We start from the raw sequence: 17,982 nt of genomic DNA on the forward strand, positions 1-17,982 counted from the left end.
CAACCCTACTCTCAGGCTCCTTATACCGCTTGACTGGAGAGGCGAAGAAGATCGGCGCCTGAACGCCTCTTTAAGGGACGCGAAATGGGCGAATCTCGCCAAGAGCGCCGCGCGACCGGAGACGAATCGCTTGAATTATTCGAAAGGCGTCTGACCGCAACACCTTTCCAACGCTTAACCGAGCCCTGTTGAGGCGCAACAGGCTCAACAAGAGAGGCGCCTGTCTGTGGGCAAATCCCGATCGACTCCCTTGGACTTCCGGTATGTCTTCTCCCCGGTGCGGGGGAGCTGACAGTGACCTTTGTCTAGGAGACGTGTCAGGACAGACAGACGCACCCTCAACTACACTCTTACCTGAAGCCCGCTTTCTCAAAAACGTCTTACTGAATTACCAAGTTGCAAAACCGTATTCGCTAGTACCGAAAATTTCTGATCTAACCTCGATTCCAGACTGGCAATGGTGTCGGAAGAAACTACACAGGAAGCCGGAGAAGTGGGATTAGTAGGAGTAATAGGAGGTGTAGTTAAAGGAGACATAACAATTTGAGGAGAAACAGAAGGACAGATGCATCGCAAGACGAAGCAGAGCTAAGTCTACTTTCCCTAAGCGTTGCTTTTCTAATTCTGTCTTTAGCTAATTTCTCCGAGTATGAACTAAAAAACTTCATTGAGAATCAGTCCAATCACTAAACTCGTTACATGTTCGATCTGCTGAACAAAACCTGTCCCCTACACTTAACACATTTAGTGTGAGAATCATACTCTAACTTGGATAATCTAGTTTTACATCCTGAGATGCAAACCTAACTCCCGACGGACTAGAATCCGACATGGCAACAAAAAGCCTAAATAATAAGCAAAATAACGCCAAAAAAGAGTACTTCACCAATTCCGAAGATCAAATCCACAAGAAAAAAAGCGAAGCAAAGTCATCCAACCGCACCGACCACCGATGTTCACCGGACGCCGGCAGGAAAAGAATTGGATTCACCTGGGCAGTTGTACCTGGTTCTCCCACGAGTGGAGGGATGACATCATCACCACCAGTGTTGGCGACGCCTACACGCTAAATTTGAATTTAGTATCCTGCCGCTCGTGGAAATCACGGCTGTATAATTGTTCGGTAAGACACTACAATAAAAAAGCAAATTACTTATAATTTAAGAAGTATGGTAAAAAGAAAAAATCTGCAAATTAGTGAGTTCCCCATGGAAAAGTGAATAATGTGTGTCCACAAAATTCCATGACAAAGTGGACCACAGAAATGAGAAATGCATAAAACCAGGGGGGTGGGGGCACTGTACTGTGTAGGAACAACTGGAATGTTTACAACCAGGCAGGTAGGTATAGAATGGAAGTCACTACCTAACTACCTTGTTTAAGAGTTTACCGGTTGTTTTCCAGCATCGCCGAAAGTAATACCTAATGCAAAGGACTGATGGTTTGTGTATCGAGTAGGAACAAATAGGATAGTACTGTATCATATGGGAACACACTATAATTCCAATATGAAATTTTTACAATGCTATCTATCAACTTTATTACCATATAAAAACATCATGAAAGGAACATACCTGCGAAGTGTTTGGTGATCTACTGTCCAAGAAATCTCAGTGCAAAACTTTGGCACAGAAGTCTGGGAAACCGGATCCGTTGAAAGAATGTTATTATCAATCTTAGCAGACAGCACTAGGTGATGGTCCTCTTTTGGGAAAAATCCTTGGCCTGGGATAAAATCAGCAATTAGTTATCAGTGCATTTTACCATTATATCTCAGGTTAGACTATTACAAGATCATGTACTATACCCTGCTGCCAGGCACAGTACTAATACAACTACTAGTTTTAATGTTAAAATTACAATTTTTTTAAGCAAAATGATATTGTTATGATACAATAAAGTTTCATACATACTTACCTGGCAGATATATACGATTAATGGCCCACCCAGCCTCCCCGCAGGAGACAGGTGGAAGAGAGAAAATATGATAGAAAACGGGGATGGTTCCTAGTCCTGCCGCCCATGGCAGGCCGGTAGATCATCTGACCTACCTGTAGTGAGTGGCGCGAAATTTGAATTTCTGTCGGGGACGACGGAGTCTTAGCTATGTATATATCTGCCAGGTAAGTATGTATGAAACTTTATTGTATCATAACAATATCATTTTCATACAATCAACTTACCTGTCAGATATATACATAGCTGATTGGCACCCTTTGGTGGAGGGTAAGAGACAGCTACTTATGGAATATACAGGTAAACAACATATGTTGTAGGTATAAGAAAAAACCTTGGTTCCTACCTGATAGGTGGTAGACTTCTTGGCTGCTGCCCAGGAGTCTGCATCACCTCAAGAAACTTTAGCGAGATATATGATCTATGGCCAAGAGTTCTTGTGGGTCTGCCGATGGGGTCTTATCCGCTTACTCGGCAGAGCCTGAAAGGACTTTGTCAATGGGTGCTGATCCACTTATATGACAATACACCTTATGAAGGAGCACACAACCAATCCTGACCACCTGATCCTAACCACCTTGTTAGTATTAAAAATTGTTCCGAGTTATCCCCAAACTCTTTACAACAACCATAACTCAAAAATACATTACACACACACACACACATAATTTAAAAAAAAAAATGATACTCATCTAATAAGATATCACAAGAGTTCCTTACTGAACAATAGTGACTGGCCGCCAGTGCGACGTCTGCACGTTGTCAGCAGAAAGTCTAGAACATATCTAATAGACGTTAAGTATAAATTAAGGATTGGTGTTAGCTCCTATACCCAGTATCGTTACTCCGCTGACACGAAAGACCTATAGAAAAACAATTCTCATAGGTCACACGAACATCTCTCAAGTAGTGAGATGCAAATACTGAGTTGCATCTCCAAAATGTCGCTTCCAAGATGTTCTTTAGCGACATATTTTTATGAAACGAGAGATGTCGCTACTGCTCTTACTTCATGAGCTTTCACTTTTAGAAGTCGAAAAGCGTCGTCAGGACAGATCTTATGCGCATCCGTAATGACGCTTCTTACAAAGAACGCTAGAGCATTCTTGGACATCAGTCTTGTGGGGTCTTTTACCGCGCACCAAAGACCTTGTGTCGAGCCCCCCCCCCATCATGGGTGTTTTTTTCTCTGAAGATAGAATTTCGAGCTCTTACAGGACAAAGAGATCTTTCTACCTCTCTCCTGACGAGACTCGATAAACCTTTAACCACGAAGGTCCTAGGCCAGGGATTCGAGGGAGTCTCGTTTTTAGCCAGAAATAAAGCTTTAAACGAGCAAATGGCCGAGTCTCCCTTAAATCCTACCTTATCCTCTAGAGCATGCAGTTCACTAACTCTTTTTGCTATGGCTAAAGCTAATAGGAACAAACATTTTCTAGTCAGGTCTCGAAAAGATGCCAGATTGAGGAGGTTCGAACTTATCAGAGGAAAGGAATTTTAAAACTACATCAGGTTCCAGCTAGGAGGAGCTGGCCCCGACGACTTCGTAGTCTCAAAGGATCTTATGAGATCGTGGAGATCCTTACTCTCTGTTAGATCTAGTCCTCTATTTCTGAAGACTGCAGAAAGCATACTTCTGTAACCCTTTATTGTGGGTACAGATAGATGCGAATCTTCCCTCAAGAATAATAAGAAATCAGCAATTTCTGTCAAAGAGGTAGTGGAGAAGGACAACTTCTTAGATTTGCACCACCTTCTAAAAACTTCCCACTTAGACTGATATACTTGTTTAGTGGAAGCTCTGCGGGCTCTCGCAATTGCGCTTGCAACTTTGCGAGAAAACCCTCTCGCTCTGACAAGTCTTTCGATAGCCGAAAGGCAGTCAGAGCGAGAGCGGGGAGGTTTTGATGATACCTCTGGAAGTGTGGTTGTTTGAGAAGATCCGTCCTTCTTGGGAGGGATCTGGGAAAATCTACTGTCCACTCCACCACCTCTGTGAACCAGTCTTGTGCTGGCCAAAAGGGGGCTATCAGGGTCATTTGTGTTCCTTCTGAAGCCACAAATTTCTTCAGAACTAGTCCCAGGATCTTGAACGGAGGAAAAGCGTAGACGTCTACGTGAGACCAGTCTAGCAGGAAGGCGTCGACCATCAGAGCTCTGGGATCTTCTACCACCGAACAAAATACCTCTAGTCTTTTGGAAAGGAATGTGGCGAAGAGATCCACATGAGGAGTCCCCCAAAGAGACCAGAGACTCTGACACACTTCTGAGTGGAGGGTCCACTCTGTGTGAAGGACCTGGTTCCTCCTGCTGAGCCTGTCTGCCCTTACGTTTCTTACTCCCTGAATAAATCTCGTAAGCAGGGAGATATTCCTCTGGGAAGTCCAAAGCAGTTGGTCTCTTGCCAGTTCGTAAAGGAACAAGGAGTGAGTCCCTCCTTGTTTCCGAATGTAGGCCAACGCTGTGGTATTGTCCATATTTACTTGAACAACTTGGTTCGATACCAAAGGTTCTAGGCTCTTTAGAGCCAGATGTACGGCAAAGAGCTCCTTGCAGTTTATGTGCCAGGACACCTGCGCTGCTTCCCACAGATGCCTGAACACCTCTATCGAGCCTAAAGTTGCTCCCCAACCCTTCTCCGACACATCGGAGTATAACACTAGGTTTGGGTTCTGAACCTTCAAGGAGATTCCCTTGTTCTCCTTCAATGGGGGCAACCACCATTCCAAGTGCGGCTTCATCTCCACTGGAATGGGAAAGGCGTCTGATAGATTTCCTGTCTTCCAACTCCAAGACCTCTCGAGAAAGAATTGAAGTGGACGAATATGCAGTCTTCCTAGAGGAAAGAACTGTTCGAGCGAGGAAAGGGTTCCCAGAAGGCTTAACCATTCCCTCACCGACGTCCGTTCTTTCCTTAAGAAGAGAGAGACTTTCTCCAAGCCTCTTGCGAGTCTCTCTTGCGAAGGAAATACTCGAAAACCCCGAGAATCCATCTGAATCCCCAGATAGACTAAGTTCTGTCTGGGGGTCAGCTGCGACTTCTTGAGGTTCACGAGTAATCCCAACGACTTGATCAAGTTCATGGTCATAATAAGGTCCTCCAAACACTGTTTCTCTGATCTGGCCCTGATGAGCCATCGTCCAGATACAGAGAGATATTCACCCCTTTTAGGTGAAGAAACCTTGCCACATTCTTCATCAGGCTTGTGAAGACCTGAGGAGCTGTGGAAAGGCCGAAACACAAGGCCCTGAACTGAAAGATCCTTCCCTCCGCCATGAAACGGAGGTACTTCTTCGACAAAGGGTGAATCGGTATGTGAAAATAGGCGTCCTGGAGATCCAGAGACACCATCCAATCTCCTTGGCGTAAAGCTGAAAGGACTGAGGCCGAAGTCTCCATGGAGAACTTCTCCTTCTGAACAAATTTGTTCAGGGCGCTGACGTCCAGTACTGGTCTCCAGCCCCCCCCCCGAGGCCTTTGCAACCAGAAAAAGGCGATTGTAAAACCCCGGGGAGTTTTGATACAGTACTAGTTCTATCGCTCTCTTGTCCCACATCTGATCCACCATCAGTCGAAGAGTATCCCTCAGTACAGGGTCCCTGTATTTGGCTGACAGTTCCCGCGGAGTTGACGTTAGGGGAGGACTGTCGTGGAAAGGTATAATGTATCCTTTCCTTATCATGGACAAAGATGAGGCGTCCGTGCCTATACGTGCCCAGGCCTCTGCAAATTCCAAGAGCCTGGCACCTACTGGTGTTTGGAGGAGAGAAGCATCATTTACCCTTTTTAAAGGGACAGAAGGAAGACCTACCTCTCTTCTCAGGAGCCTTCCTTCTTGAGGGTGCTCTGGAGGTAGGGCCTCCTCGAAAGGGCTGAACCGAAGTACTCGGGTCCTTTCTTTTCCACCGCTGACGCAGGTCTCTTCTTCCTTGATGACTGAGTAAGAAGGTCTTGAGTCGCCTTCTCAGTTAATGAACGGGAAATGTCTTTCACTAACTGAGAAGGAAACAAAAAGTCTGATAAGGGAGAGTACAAAAGTGCTGCTCTCTGAGTGTGAGAGACCGCTTTGGTCAAAAAAGCACTGAAGACTGTCCTCTTCTTAAGAAGTCCCGCTCCAAATAAAGATGAGATTTCTAAAGGGCCATCTTGTACCGCCTTGTCGATACACGACAGTATACAAAGGAGAACTTCTGGGTCGAATCCTTCTGAATCATGCACCTTCTTGGACATCACCCCAAGGAACCAATCTAAGAAGTTGAAAACTTCCAATACATGGAAGAGCCCCTTGAGGAGATGATCCAGTTCTGAAATGCCCCAAGTCACACGGGCAGAGTTCAAACCTTGTCTTCTCGACGCATCGACTAACGTCGAAAAGTCTGCTTCAGCCGAAGACGGGAGAGAAAGGCCCATATTCTCTCCCGTCTTATACCAAATGCCCCTTTTTCCAGCGAGTCTCGCTGGGGGCATGCAGAAGACCGGCCTGACCAGCTCCTTCTTCGAATCCATCCACAAATTCAAAGACTGAAGAGCCCTTTTCATAGAAATGGTGGGTTTCATTCTAAGAAAAGACGAAGACTTCTTAGCCTTTGCGCCTGAAAACAGAGAGCGCGGAGAAGGACGAGCGGCAGGGGTTAAAGCGTCTCCATATTCTTCAAGAAGCAGGGCTGTCAAGACTTTGTAGCTTGACAGTCCTTCTCTTCCACGATTCTCAGAAGAGTCCTTCTCTTCCACGATTCTCATCTTCTGAGTTCTCCTCTAACTCGGGGTCTAGAGGAAACTCCGTCGAAAAATCAGGACGTCTTTCCTCTGGGGGAGACAAACTCCTGATAGGAGAGGGACTAAGGGAGTGATAATCTCTCCTCTTCATAAAAGTTTGAGCTTTGTGAGAAGCTTCCCGCTTGGCTGGCGCCACACGCTTAGGCGGCTCCTCATATAAGGATGACGCCTCGCGCTTGGATGACGCCTCTCGTCCGCCTCTCGTCCTGGCTGATGCCTCGCGCTTGGCTGACTCCTCATGTCTTGATGACGCCTAGCGCCTGGAAGACGTCTCGCACTCAACTGGCGTCCTGGCTGGCGCCAAAAACTTGGCTGGCGCCTCGCGCTTAGATGACGCTTCACGTCCGGAATGAGTCCTGGCTGGAGTCTCGCGTCTGGCTGATTCCACGCCTCTGTATGACGCCTCGCGCCTGGAAGACGCCTCACTTTTAGCAGGCGTCTTGTCTTGCACTTCGCGTCTGGTATATGCCTCTCTCGATCTCGATCTAGACAGAAAATGTTCTTCTACTTGTTTGGAAGAAGCAGCTTCATGTCTGAAAGACGCCTTGCGTTTGGCAGGGGAGAGAGGACGAGACTTCTTGATCGGAAGAGAAACGTCCTTCTTACAAGGAGGATCTCTAGCCAAAACTCCCACCAATGAGGCTAGCTGCTCTTGGACAGCAAGAAGAATTTTCCTTGAAGCTTCTCCCACGTCTTCTTCAATAGGAGGAGAACGAGAATTCGAAGGCGAGCGATCCGCTACGTCCATGTAGGGAGACGTTGACGCAACCTTCGCCTTTTTGATTGAAGAGGGAGCTTCATCTGAGAAGTGCTCCGGGCTTGAATTCAAATCAGGTTCTCTATAATGCCTTTTCAGGGGCCTGGAAAGGTCCGAATCCTTCCACCCTTGTTTAGGTGAAGGAGAGGGAGAGGAAGAGAAACACTCTCGCAGGACGCTTTTTCTAAAGCGGTCCTGAGCAGCCTGAAGCGAAACAGAGCCTGCTGAAGGGACGTCTGACCGTTGGGGATTCCCCACGACCTCCTTAAGGCTTTCGACTTTCCTTCTCCTCTGGGCATGGGAGCTTGGAAGCGGTCTAGGCCTGGGAGCGTCGCAGACGATCAAACGCCCCCTCCACAACACTGGGAGCACTCACTTCACTAAACACTTCACTTTCACTATCCTTACCTTGTAAGACCGCCATTTTGGACTTCATCTTAGAGATAGTAGCCTTCAGATCGGCGATTTCAGAGGCCGATTCTGAAAGTAAAGCTTGTGAAGTCGACATATAGGGAGAATCAAAATCAGTAAGGTTAGAGATAGGGTCAATAAAAGGCTCAATAGGCCTTGTACTCACACTCTTCAAACGTCTAACTCTATCCCTCTCTAACTTCCTCAAAAATGACAATTTGTCGAAAATTGCATTTTTTCCTAACTATACAAACCTGAGGTCCTTTAACAATAGGAAGTAGCTAGCGGCAGCTGAACGGTCGTAAGCTTCGAACAAGGGGAGAACGGTAGTTAACTGCTTGTCCGATCGTCGCGCGCCGCGCGACTGGGGAGGTAAACAAATCACTTTTGCTTTTGGCCCATGCAAAATACGCAGAGTGAGGGGTGGCATGAGGAGGGACTTTTATGTTTAAAGGACCTCAGGTTTGTATAGTTAGGAAAAATGCAATTTTCGACAAATTGTCATTTGTTCCGATACGTAATACAAACCCTCGGTCCTTTAACAATAGGAAGACTCACTTCTTGGTGGGAGGAATCTGAGTCTTTTTGATGAACAGACTGGTGTTCGTCCATCCCTGGAATGCCTCCCTGGTCGTAAGAGCGAGGGAGGGATCCAAGCCTCTGTCCGATTGATCGGGTGTGTGCACCGCAGGATCAATGGTCAGACCTCTGGGCCGAGTACTAAGAGAGGCAAGGCGTATCTCTTCGTACCAGCATTGTAAGAACTTTTTCCTTTACATGAGCAAATGTAAAGTAATGGGTTTGTCTCATGTTTGGCATCCACTTCTCCCCCTTGTTGGAGAAAATGGTGGATATTTACTCCTATCTCTATTAAAGAGATAGGATGGAGCTCTGTTGAATAGCTTACCTGCATCTGCCTCCTTTCCAGCAAGGTAACGACCGTATCCCTCTGCCCACAGGTAGAGGTAGAAAAAGATGGTGAAGAGAAGCCAGTCACTCTCTCATTCACGCATTCATTCTCCCAGTCATACCAGGAATCGATGCTGTTCTGCCTGCTCGGGTGCTGGGTAAGCTTACACAACGTGTTGAGCAGCACCACAGGTCCCAAGGAAAAAGTATCCAAGGACTTGTGGGCAATACCCGAAGGTTAGAAGGACGTGAAGGTGGTCTGGTTGGCCCAGACACCTGCCTTCAGGACCTGCGCCACGGAGAAGTTCTTACGGAACGCTAAGGAGGGTCCGATACCTCTGACTTCGTGGGCTCTCGGACGGAGCGTACGGATGTCGTCGCTACCATCAGTTCGTACGCTCTCCTGATCACCTCACGCAGCCAGAAAGAAAGCGTGTTCTTGGAGACTTCTTCTTGGTGACCCCAGTGCTAACGAAGAGGCGTCGACACTCAGGCCTGAGATGTCGAGTTCTCTTCAGATAGCGCCGTAGCGCCCTCACAGGACAAAGCAGCATCTCATCCGCATCGTTATCGGGTGAAGTCCAGAGGGAGGGGATCGTGAAAGACTCGAACCTGTCGTCAGGGGATCGACGGATTCTGAGTTTAGCTACGAAGTTCGGGACGAAATCGAGCGTCACAGATCCCCAGCCTCTGGTATGTTTAACATCATAAGAAAGGCCATGTAGTTCCCCTACTCTCTTCGCCGATGCCAGGGCCAGCAAGAAGAGGGTCTTGAGGGTCAGATCCCTGTCTGACGACTCTCGGAGTGGCTCGAAGGGTCTTCGAGTCAAACTCCTAAGTACGAGAGTCACATCCCACGCAGGGGGCCTGAGTTCCCTGGGTGGGCAAGACCTTTCGAAGCTCCTCATTAGCAAGGATATCTCGAACGAATTCGAGATGTCCAGTCCCCTCAGTTTTAGGACGAGAGCCAGGGCGGCTCTATATCCCTTAACTGTGGGTACTGAGAGGAGCTTCTCTCGGCGAAGAAACACGAGGAAATCCGCTACCTGCTGAAGAGTGGCTCTGAGAGGAGGACAGACCCTGTCTACGACACCAACCACAGAAGGACGGCCCACTTCCCCTGGTACACAGCTGCAGAGGACTGTCTGACGTGTCCAGCCATCTCTGTTGCTGCGCTACGAGAAAAGCTCTCTCGTTCGCAAGAGATGGTGGATAACAGCCAGCCGTGAAGTTGAAGGGACTGGACTGCGTGGTGGTACCGTTCTACGTGTGGCTGGGCTAGGAGGTTGTGCCAGGTGGGTAGTTCTCTCGGTGCGTCCGCAAGAAGAGCCAGCAGGTCCGGATACCAAACGGCTTGAGGTCGTTTGGGAGCCACCAGGATCATTCTGAGATTGGGAGACCTGACCAGCGCTCGACTGATCACTTTCCGAATCAGACAGAAGGGAGGAAAGGCGTAAGCGAAGAGGTTGTCCCAGGGGTGTTGGAGAGCGTCCTCTGCAGCTGCCCATGGGTCCGGCACAGCTGAAAAGAAAACCTGAAGTTTTCTGTTGTGCGGGTGCGAACAGGTCTACGACCGGTCGCCCCCACAGGTTGAAGAGCCTTTCCGCCACATCTTGGTGTAGAGACCATTCGTCCTTATCACCTGATCCCGACGGCTGAGCTTGTCTGCTACTACATTCCTCTTGCCTGGAATGTAGCGTGCTGACAGCTCTATCGAGTGAGCCGTGGCCCACTCGTGTACCTGGCACTGCAACTGATGGAGCGGAAAGAGACACTAGCCCCCCCCACCCCCCCTGCTTGTTGACATATGCCACTACTGTGGTGTTGTCGCACATCAACACCACTGAGTGTCCCACCAAGCGGTCCGAAACTCTTGGAGAGCGTTGAACGCCACCTTGAGTTCCAGGACATTGATGTGAAGGTGCTTTTCGTGATGGTCCCACACACCTGCAGTCAGCAACTCCTCCAGGTGTGCGCCCCATCCCTCGGTCGATGCGTCTGATGAACAGAAGCATCTCCGGGGGGGGGAGTGCGTATAGGCACTCCTCTTAAGAGGTTCTTGTCGTCGAGCCACCAGGCTAGGTCCTGCCTCACCTTGTCCGTGATAGCCACGGGAAAGTAAGGATGATCCCTGGCCTGGGACCAACTCTCCCTTAGCCTCCACTGGAGAGGACCGTAGGTGAAGACGCCCGTGAGGGACTAACTTCTCGAGTGACGACAGATGGCCGATCACGACTTTGCCATTGCTGTGCTGCCTGTTCCTGCCGCGACAGGAACCGCCGGCTGCCTCCCTGAATTTGCTGATACTCAAGTCTGCGGGAAAGACTGCCTGCTACCGTATCTATCAGCATACCCAGGTACTTCATCTTCTGCTTGGGGGGGTTCGAGATCGGACTTCTCGTAGTTTATCACGATCCCCAGTATCGCGACAAAACTTGAGGAGTCGATCTCTGTCCTGTAGCACTGCGAGCGGGGAGCTCGCCAGGACCAGCCAATCGTCGAGATACCTCAGAAGACGTATCCCGTTTGAATGGGCCCAAGCCGACACCGAGTGAACACTCGCGTGAACACCTGTGGGGCGGTTGAGAGACCGAAACAAGTGCCCTTGAATTGGTACACCGTCCCGTCGAAGATGAAGCGGAGGTTACTTTCTGGAGGACTGATGGATGGGTATTTGAAAATACGCGTCCTTCAGGTCCACTGAAAGCATGAAAATCGTTCCCCCTGATCGAGTCGAGCACTGAGCGTGCCGAACTCCATCGTGAACCGCGTCGTGGCGAACGAAGCGGTTCAGGGGGAGAGAGGTCTATCACCGGGCGCCAGCCCCCCGATGCCTTCTCCACTAGGAAGAGGCGGCTGTAAAAGCCCGGTGACTGGTCCTCCACGATTTCTACAGCTCGTTTCGCCAGCATGGTCTTGATCTCCTGTCGAAGAGCGTTGTCCTTTTGCTGATCCCCGGACATAGGTCTGTAGATGGACCGGTTTGGAGAGATGAGGGGGCCGGCCGAGACTCGAAGGGTAGTATATATCCCTCCCGAAAAGGACGTCTACTATCCAGTTCCTCGGCGCCGTAGCGCTGCCAAGTCGCCCAATGGATCGCCAGGCACCCCCCCACCACTTCCGGCAGCAGGTGAGTGGGGAAGATGCGCCGTCCCTAGCGTTTCCCTCCTCGTTTCGACTTCTTTCCAGCACCTCCTCGGGGGAAAGGAGGGCTGGGAGGAGGGCTGGTTGCGGCCTCCTCTCGCAGAAGTCGAAACAACTGGAGTCTTCACACGGGGTTTGGACGGTGCAACCGTCTTCGCCGCCGTGGAATGCGCTAGCCAAGCTCTTTGGTTTGGCCGCAGTTACTCGAGATTGCCCAGAAAGCCTTCAGAGACTGCCTGGTGGACTAAGCGGTCACTCTCGTCAGTGCGCCGCCGTTCCACCGCAGCGTCCACCATCTCTCAGGAGGAAAGAGAGCTGGGGAACTCCTAAGAGGTCCATTTCGTAGCCCCGAGTGCCGCCTCACGCCCAGCCCCCTTGGTCACTCGGGTAAGGACTGCGTCCCTACGTCGAAGAACCAAGTTGGCCCACAGGTTAGCAGTCTGATGGCGAGGTAAGAGATTGCTCTTCCTCCAGACTGGCACAGTCTCCTAAAAGAAGCGCCGTCTTCGAGAGCAGAAACTCCCTGGAGCCGGCCGCCTACTTTGGATATTGTGAGGGACCACAAATCCAACCAGGAAAACTGCCTGGAATGCTGCCATAGCGGTAGATTCCAGGGCAAGTGCCTCCTGCTGCGAGAACCATAGGTTCTCCGACAGGAGCTGCTGCAGGGACACACCTGAGTCAGCCTCGCTAACTCCGGGTTAACCTGTTTCGGCAGTATCGGGTCTTCCGATGGCACGTAGAATCGCCTCTGCCGCTGTAGAGGAGGAGGAAGCAGCTTAGAGGACCGTCCGGATTTTAGCGAGTCCTCCCGTCCTGAGACGAGATTTCTCCACCTGATCCAGGACTGAGTCCGCAAGCTCTGATCGTGGCAACCCCATCGTCATTTTGGGCTCCCTCTTGGGACCCCAAAATGACTCGAGCCGGGACGTGGGCTCTGCTGGTGGTAGCGGCGATCCTTTCCGCGAGGGTCATTATGCAGACGCATCAGCTTAATGACCTCTGCGAAGTTCCTCGTATCTCGGGCGTCACAGCGTCTTGTGGAGTAGGACCGTCCAGTCCTCCAGCAAGAGCATATCCCTCGATACTCTCCTTCAGAAGGAGGAACAGCGACAGACCCCTGACGGTCGCCTCCAACTACTTGCGCGTACGTCCTGGTCGGTCCTAAGACCGTGCCTGAGCCGTACGGCGTCATAGCCAGGGTCACGAGCGGCGCACCTCTCGTGATCGCTCCTTGGTACCTCGCTCCTCCCGGTATAGCCCGAGGAGGTTGAAGGTACGGGAGAGGCAGACCTGACGCTCCCCCCCTCGCTCGCTGGCAGGACCAGCGTGCGTGGAGGGCTGCTGCTGATCGTCAACCCGCAGGTGACGGTCGAGCAGTAGGCTAGCGTCGCCGCTCGCCTGGGGCGATTGGCTCGGCTGAGAACGTCGAGACCGATCTCTAGCGTCAGGCGAGCTGCCGCTGGTCACCGTCTCCGCCCGGTCCCATCGGGAGCGGCGGACGGGTGACCTGCTAGGCTCCCTTTCGCGTCGAGACCGGCCAGCGTCCTCTCGGCGCGTCAAACCGCTGGGTACCAGCCGTGGCTGGTACCGGCGGCCGTGGGGACTCCTTCCTCGCCTCAACCCGTGGCCGGTTCAGCGACCGTCACGTCAGCCCGAGCAGCCAGTTGGTCGCTGCGAGAGCGTCCACTGGCCTGGCGAGAGTCGTGTGCACGACTCTCGCCAGTCTTCTGCTCCGCGCCGCTGTCTTGACGGCGAGCGAAGCTCGGACGTCAAAACTTTGGCTGGACGGTCCTCTTTGGAAGAGCGTCCACTCGGTGCTTCTCGCGAACGAGAAGCGGCCGAGACGGAACCTGGTTTAGCGGCAGAACCGCTAGCACCAGGTGAGGACGCACCAGCCGAGGCTGATGCACCTCTGGTCCCCGTCGACTTCTTCTTTGCAGAAGAAGCGACGGGCCCTGTACCCGAAGGAACAGGAGGACCCAGCAGAAGAGCTCCCCAACTCGCCTGAGCGAGCCGGGCCCTTAGAAGATCCCGAAGGAGTCTTCTTAGGGGGGTGGAGGGAGGCAGCCTTCTTCTTCTTTGCGGCTGTTTAGCCTTAGAAGTCGAAGGGGAAGGAGAGGCAGCAGACGACGAAGAAGACGATGAAGACGACGACGACACCTTCTTCCTCTTCCTCTTCTTCTTCGCCAGGCTCCGCAGGACAGACGTCAGGTCTTCCATCCAGGAGGGAGCCGGGGCAGTTGCCGAAGCAACAGGGCCCGACTGCACCTGTCCGGAAAGACCTGAGACTGTTACAGCAACACCAGCAGCAGGAACAACAGGAACAGGTCCGGGAACAGCAGGAACGGCAGGAACATCTGAAATGGAATGTGCAGGCCTATCTGAAAAGGAAAGAGTAGCTGGAACGGCAACAGGTACGGCAGGCACGGCAGGTACCACGGGAGGAGAGCCAGGCGTCCTGTCGACAGTCACGTCATCCGTGGCACGTGGCGGCAGGTCCAGGGGGTTACTCCTTAGGGGGCAGCGGAAGTCCGGGTCGGCAAAGGAAAAATCCAGGTGGTGGTGGCATCGTCCTCTTTCTTTGGAACGGCGGCAATGGGTTTTTGTACTGCCACCGTGGGTGTCACCGACATTATATGGGGCGTATATACCAGATGTGGTGGCATCTCATACGCTGGTGTCGTTAATGTGGTAGTAGTGGTGGTCACCGCACCATGAGTGACCACCGCCAGACCCCGCCAACCGCTGAAGCAACCCCTGGATGCTGGGCACTCCCTGCAGTCCCAGCGACTCCCACACCTGTCCCAAGTCGTCCTTCGCTGATGGCACACTGCGGAAGCAACAGTCGGGTTAATTAAGGAGGGGCTTCCCCGCGCCTGGGGGGTCGAAACACCCCCCCAGAGCGGACGGGAAGATCCCGAGTACAGCTGTACGTCCGGGTAGCGGGCGCCCTCCTCCACACTCGACGGATCGAGAGAGGAAAAGGACTCCGCTACCCCCCCAGCAGGGGAAGGCGCGAAACGTGGGGGCTGGCCGGGGAGGCAGGAAAGAGGACGAAGTGTCCGTCACCAAAGGAGTCCACTGGACTTTCCGATGACTTCTTGCCGGCCTAAGTCTCTTCCTGCCCTCGTACAGCACCCACTGCGCCTCGGACCAATTCATACAAACCACACATGGTTCGTTGCGGGAGCACTCTCGCCCCCGACACGAGTACTCCGTCGGTGGGGGTCCACCTCAACGAATGACCTGAACCCTCCACATTTACGCCCCTCCAGCCCGGGACACACTCTACGGGCGACTGGAGGGCGCGGGTGATATTTCCATTTCTTCCAATTCACTCATTGCAAGAATATAGAATTGAGAAAAGTACTTACAATCACTCCTGATATACAGAAAGAGAAACAAATACTCAAAGTTGAAGCAAACGACAAAGCGGGCAGAGCGATGGCGAACACGTCCTTCCCACACACGGCCGAAAGCAAAAGTGATTTGTTTACCTCCCAGTCGCGCGGCGCGCGACGATCGGACAAGCAGTTAACTACCGTTCTCCCCTTGTTCGAAGCTTACGACCGTTCCAGCTGCCGCTAGCTACTTCCTATTGTTAAAGGACCGAGGGTTTTGTATTACGTATCGGAACAATAAGAAGTTAGAGTCTTCCATTCTTCTGCATTCAACCCCTCACATTCATGACAGCTATTAGAAGAAGAACATTCAAACCCCCTACATTTACGACATACAGTGTGAGGATCAACCGAAGCCTTCGGTATCCTCACCTTGCAGCCTACATTCACACACATTCTCACACTCACATTTAAGTCAGACATACTGAGAAAAATAAAAAAGCAAGTCCAAATTCAGTCCACAGTAGCGAATGCCAAAAACCACGATCCAGATACGTCACCAAAAAGCCGAGAAACGATGATCAAAAGGTTGAAATAAGAATCTAAGTCAGGAGGTAGTAACAACAATGTTGATACCACCGGCGACAGAGAAAATATGATAGAAAACGGAAATGGTTCCTAGTCCTGCCGCCCAGGGCAGGCCAGTAGATCACCTGACTTACCTGTAGCGATTGGCGCGAAATTTGAATTTCTGTTGGGGACGACGGAGTCTTAGCTATGTATATATCTGACAGGTAAGTTGATTGTATGAAACCACCGATTACAAGGTAAAAATGAATTTCAGTTCAAACCATGACCCCGGGAATAAAAAGTTTCATGCTTTCACGAATAAAGGCAACAAAATGTTGTTTTATTGTGTTGATTACAACTGCAATCTTGAGTAAGATCAATAAATGTTACTTATATACGCTAACGTTGTTCAAATGAGTGCTGGGAAGGCTGGGAAAGATAGTGGATAATCTGTGGTTACGAACGACAAGTCACGAGGTTGCCGCCATATTGGATTTCAAAACTGCCTTGAAAATGTTATTGTTATAATACAATTAACTTTGTTCATACTTACCTGGCAGATATATATATAGCTGTATTTTCTGAAGTCCGACAGAATTTCAAAACTCGCGGCACACGCAGTGGGCGGCCAGGTGGTAGTACCCATTCCCGCCGCTGGGAGGCGGATATCAGGAACCATTCCCATTTTCTATTCATAATTTATCAATGCCACTGTCTCCTGAGGGGAGGAGGGTGGGCACCTTAATTATATATATCTGCCAGGTAAGTATGAACAAACTTAATTGTATTACAACAATAACATTTTGTTCATGAAACTTACCTGACAGATATATATATAGCTGAATCCCACCTTCGGATGGTGGGAAGAGACAGAATAGGATTTGTAGGAAACTAAATTAAGTAGATGATGTACATCTTGGTTCCTCACCTGTTAGCAAAGTAGACTCTGTGATTACTGTCACTTAAGCCTGCTTCTGCTCAATCAGAGTTGCCAGCCAGGTGGAGCTCTCTTCTTAAGGAATGCCGTTCCGAAGTGCGAAACTAGCTCTTCCGAACAATCCCTGACGGCCTTGTCCATGCACGATAACACGCTGGACAGCTCCCCCAGACTGAGCGAGTCTGGGCTTCTAGATTGCAGATCTAGAACTCCCAAGCACCAGTCCAAGAAGTTGAAGACTTCGAGAGTCCGTAGCAGTCCTTTTAAGTGATGGTCCGTTTCCGTAGGCGTCCAAGACACCTTGGCTGTGGATAAAAGGGACCTCCTCTGGGCATCTACTAAGCTAGAGAAGTCCCCTTGATCTTCACCCCCATGTCTCCCTTGGTCTCGTACCAAACGCCCCCTTTACCACTGAGTCTAGAGGGAGGAAGGGCGAAAGTTGAATTGTCCTGATCCTTCCTTCGATCCATCCAGTCCTGGAGTTTCTTGAAGGCCCTCTTGGTGGACACCGAAGTCTCATCTCCACAAACTCGGGGCTTACAAGACTTGGAAGACGAAAACTGCGGGGGAGGGAGACCTGGGAGCTGCAGGCTGAAACTTGTCCCAAAAGGACGAACGTAACAAGCCTCACAAGAAACCTTGTAGTCCGAGATGACGAAACAGAAGAAGGTTCATCTTCAATTAGAGTCCGCCGGACTATCAGCTCTCCTTCTTCCCTAAGAGGGAATAGGAGACCCCACGGAGAGGGCGTACGTCCCAGAGGCGGGTCTGGCCTTGATCAAAGACCTCCGCTGCTTGTAAGCAGAAGCCTCACCATGATAACGTTTACTTACGACGATCACTTTATCTGCTAGACGGAGGAAGAGCGTCTTGACAGCGCTGACGTCTGAGAGAAAGACCGAAGACTGCCTTACTTCTATCCGAAGTGTCCGTACGCTTCTTACCAAGAGCGGAACCAGATTTAGAAGCTAACGCGTCTTTCTGAACGACGGACGAACTCCTTATTTAAGGAGACATGTCACTCCGAGCGTCCACACGAGAGTTCTTCCTGTCTGCAACGGTCCTATCCTGCTCGGCATCCTCGAAGCGTCCTGCTGAAGAGTCCTCTCGAGCGTATCATCGAGCGGCCTGCCCATGTGTCAAGAGGAAAGAAAGCGTCCTGATGACAAGCTTTCTA

The 17,982-nt window shown here is 50.7% G+C and overlaps 1 protein-coding gene across 2 annotated transcripts in view; it reads right to left on the reverse strand.

The window, feature by feature from the left end:
- LOC135220800 (uncharacterized) overlaps positions 1-17,982 on the reverse strand; it is a 324,318-nt gene that overhangs the window by 278,852 nt on the left and 27,484 nt on the right. For both annotated transcript variants that reach the window (XM_064258309.1, XM_064258308.1), the window contains exon 2: positions 1,575-1,725. The gene's annotated coding sequence lies outside the window, so the exon portion shown is untranslated. The remainder of the gene's footprint in view (positions 1-1,574; positions 1,726-17,982) is intronic.

Source organism: Macrobrachium nipponense, chromosome 2 (assembly GCF_015104395.2).
Source record: "Macrobrachium nipponense isolate FS-2020 chromosome 2, ASM1510439v2, whole genome shotgun sequence".
Lineage (NCBI taxonomy): Eukaryota > Metazoa > Arthropoda > Malacostraca > Decapoda > Palaemonidae > Macrobrachium > Macrobrachium nipponense.